The sequence below is a fragment of the Phyllobates terribilis genome, unplaced genomic scaffold, assembly GCF_046119375.1.
Source record: "Phyllobates terribilis strain yellow unplaced genomic scaffold, ASM4611937v1 Scaffold_20__1_contigs__length_20440879, whole genome shotgun sequence".
NCBI lineage: Eukaryota > Metazoa > Chordata > Amphibia > Anura > Dendrobatidae > Phyllobates > Phyllobates terribilis.
Window position 1 is genome coordinate 14118476 of NW_027362780.1, and position 4841 is coordinate 14123316.

Below are 4841 nucleotides of genomic sequence, written 5' to 3' on the forward strand. Positions count from 1 at the left end.
ATAGGATAAAAAAAACATAAATAAAATTTAATAAAGCATAGGTTAAAACAACATAAATACAATTTAATAAAGCGTAGGACAAAACAACATAAATACAATTTAATAAAGCATAGTTTAAAACAACATAAATACAATTTAATAAAGCATAGGATAAAACCACAGAAATACAAATTAATAAAGCATAGGATAAAACAACATAAATACAATTTAATAAAGCATAGGACAAAACAACATAAATACAATTTAATAAAGCATAGGATAAAACAACATAAATACAATTTAATGAAACATAGGATAAACAACATAAATACAATTTAATAAAGCATAGGACAAAACAACATAAATACAATTTAATAAAGCATATGTTAAAACAACATAAATACAATTTAATAAAGCATAAGATAAAACAACATGAATATAATTTAGTAAAGCATAAGATAAAACAACATGAATACAATTTAATAAAGCATAGGTTAAAACAACATAAATACAATTTAAGAAAGCATAGGATAAAACTACATAAATACATTTTAATAAAGCATAGGATAAAACAACATAAATACAATTTAATAAAGCACAGGATAAAACAACATAAATAAAATTTAATAAAGCATAGGTTAAAGCAACATAAATACAATTTAACAAAGCATAGGATAAAACAACATAAATACAATTTAATAAAGCATAGGATAAAACAACATAAATACTTTTTAATAAAGCATAGGATAAAACCACATAAATACAATTTAATAAAGCATTGGATAAAACAACATAAATGAAATTTAATAAAGCATAGGTTAAAACAACATAAATAAAATTTAATAAAGCATAGGATAAAACAACATAAATACAATTTAATAAAGCATAGGATAAAACAACATAAATACTTTTTAATAAAGCATAGGATAAAACCACATAAATACAATTTAATAAAGCACAGGATAAAACAACATAAATACAATTTAATAAAGCATAGGATAAAACAACATAAATACAATTTAATAAAGCATAGGATAAAACAACATAAAACCAATTTAATAAAGCATAGGATAAAACAACATAAATACAATTTAATAAATCATAGGATAAAACAACATAAATACAATTTAATAAAGCACAGGATAAAACAACATAAATAAAATTTAATAAAGCATAGGATAAAACAACATACATAAAATTTAATAAAGCATAGGATAAAACAACGTAAATACAATTTAATAAAGCATAGGATAAAACAACATAAATAAAAGTTAATAAAGCATAGGATAAAACAACATAAATACAATTTAATAAAGCATAGGATAAAACAACATAAATTCAATTTAATAAAGCATAGGTTAAAACAACATAAATGCAATTTAATAAAGCATAGGATAAAACAAATTAAATACAATTTAATAAAGCATAGGATAAAACAACATAAATAAAATTTAATAAAGCATAGGATAAAACAACATAAATACAATTTAATAAAGCATAAGATAAAACAACATAAATACAATTTAATAAAGCACAGGATAAAACAACATAAATAAAATTTAATAAAGCATAGGATAAAACAACATAAATAAAATTTAATAAAGCATAGGATAAAACAACGTAAATACAATTTAATAAAGCATAGGATAAAACAACATAAATAAAATTTAATAAAGCATAGGATAAAACAACATAAATACAATTTAATAAAGCATAAGATAAAACAACATGAATACAATTTAATAAAGCATAGGATAAAACAACATAAATACAATTTAATAAAGCATAGGTTAAAACAACATAAATGCAATTCAATAAAGCATAGGTTAAAACAACATAAATACAATTTAATAAAGCATAGGACAAAACAACATAAATACAATTTAATAAAGCATAGGATAAAACAACATAAATACAAATTATAAAGCATAGGATAAAACAACATAAATACAATTTAATAAAGCATAGGATAAAACCACAGAAATACAATTTAATAAAGCATAGGATAAAACAACATAAATTCAATTTAATAAAGCATAGGTTAAAACAACATAAATGCAATTTAATAAAGCATAGAAAAAAACAACATAAATACAATTTAATAACGCATAGGACAAAACAACATAAATACAATTTAATAAAGCATATGTTAAAACAACATAAATACAATTTAATAAAGCATAGTTTAAAACAACATAAATACAATTTAATAAAGCATAGTTTAAAACAACATAAATACAATTTAATAAAGCATAGTTTAAAACAACATAAATACAATTTCATAAAGCATAGTTTAAAACAACATAAATACAATTTAATAAAGCATAGTTTAAAACAACATAAATACAATTTAATAAAGCATTAGATAAAACAACATGAATATAATTTAGTAAAGCATAAGATAAAACAACATGAATACAATTTAATAAAGCATAGGATAAAACAACATAAATAAAATTTAATAAAGCATAGGTTAAAACAACATAAATACAATTTAATAAAGCATAGTTTAAAACAACATAAATACAATTTAATAAAGCATAGGATAAAACCACAGAAATACAATTTAATAAAGCATAGGTTAAAACAACATAAATACAATTTAATAAAGCATAGGACAAAACAACATAAATACAATTTAATAAAGCATAGGATAAAACAACATAAATACAATTTAATGAAACATAGGATAAACAACATAAATACAATTTAATAAAGCATAGGACAAAACAACATAAATACAATTTAATAAAGCCTAGGATAAAACAACATAAATACAATTTAATGAAACATAGGATAAACAAAATAAATACAATTTAATAAAGCATAGTTTAAAACAACATAAATACAATTTAATAAAGCATATGTTAAAACAACATGAATACAATTTAATAAAGCATAGGATAAAACAACATAAATACTTTTTAATAAAGCATAGGATAAAACCACATAAATACAATTTAATAAAGCACAGGATAAAACAACATAAATACAATTTAATAAAGCATAGGATAAAACAACATAAATACAATTTAATAAAGCATAGGATAAAACAACATAAAACCAATTTAATAAAGCATAGGATAAAACAACGTAAATACAATTTAATAAAGCATAGGTAAAAACAACATAAATAAAAGTTAATAAAGCATAGGATAAAACAACATAAATACAATTTAATAAAGCATAGGATAAAACAACATAAATACAATTTAATAAAGCATAGGATAAAACAACATAAATACAATTTAATAAAGCATAGGATAAAACAACATAAATACAATTTAATCAAGCATAGGCTAAAACAACATAAATACACTTTAATAAAGCATAGGATAAAACAAATTAAATACAATTTAATAAAGCATAGGATAAAACAACATAAATACAATTTAATAAAGCATAAGATAAAACAACATGAATACAATTTAATAAAGCATAGGATAAAACAACGTAAATACTTTTTAATAAAGCATAGGATAAAACCACATAAATACAATTTAATAAAGCATAGGATAAAACAACATAAATAAAATTTAATAAAGCATAGGTTAAAACAACATAAATACAATTTAATAAAGCATAGGATAAAACAACATAAATACAATTTAATAAATCATAGGACAAAACAACATAAATACAATTTAATAACGCATAGGATAAAACAACATAAATACAATTTAATAAAGCATAGGACAAAACAACATAAATACAATTTAATAACGCATAGGATAAAACAACATAAATACAATTTAATGAAACATAGGATAAACAACATAAATACAATTTAATAAAGCATAGGACAAAACAACATAAATACAATTTAATAAAGCATATGTTAAAACAACATAAATACAATTTAATAAAGCATAGTTTAAAACAACATAAATACAATTTAATAAAGCATAGTTTAAAACAACATAAATACAATTTAATAAAGCATAGTTTAAAACAACATAAATACAATTTAATAAAGCATAGGATAAAACCACAGAAATACAATTTAATAAAGCATAGGTTAAAACAACATAAATACAATTTAATAAAGCATAGTTTAAAACAACATAAATACAATTTAATAAAGCATTAGATAAAACAACATGAATATAATTTAGTAAAGCATAAGATAAAACAACATGAATACAATTTAATAAAGCATAGGATAAAACAACATAAATAAAATTTAATAAAGCATAGGTTAAAACAACATAAATACAATTTAATAAAGCATAGTTTAAAACAACATAAATACAATTTAATAAAGCATAGGATAAAACCACAGAAATACAATTTAATAAAGCATAGGTTAAAACAACATAAATACAATTTAATAAAGCATAGGACAAAACAACATAAATACAATTTAATAAAGCATAGGATAAAACAACATAAATACAATTTAATGAAACATAGGATAAACAACATAAATACAATTTAATAAAGCATAGGACAAAACAACATAAATACAATTTAATAAAGCCTAGGATAAAACAACATAAATACAATTTAATGAAACATAGGATAAACAAAATAAATACAATTTAATAAAGCATAGTTTAAAACAACATAAATACAATTTAATAAAGCATATGTTAAAACAACATGAATACAATTTAATAAAGCATAAGATAAAACAACATGAATATAATTTAGTAAAGCATAAGATAAAACAACATGAATACAATTTAATAAAGCATAGGATAAAACAACATAAATACAATTTAATAAAGCATAGGACAAAACAACATAAATACAATTTAATAAAGCATAGGATAAAACAACATAAATAAAATTTAATAAAGCATAGGATAAAACAACATAAATACAATTTAATGAAACATAGGATAAACAACATAAATACA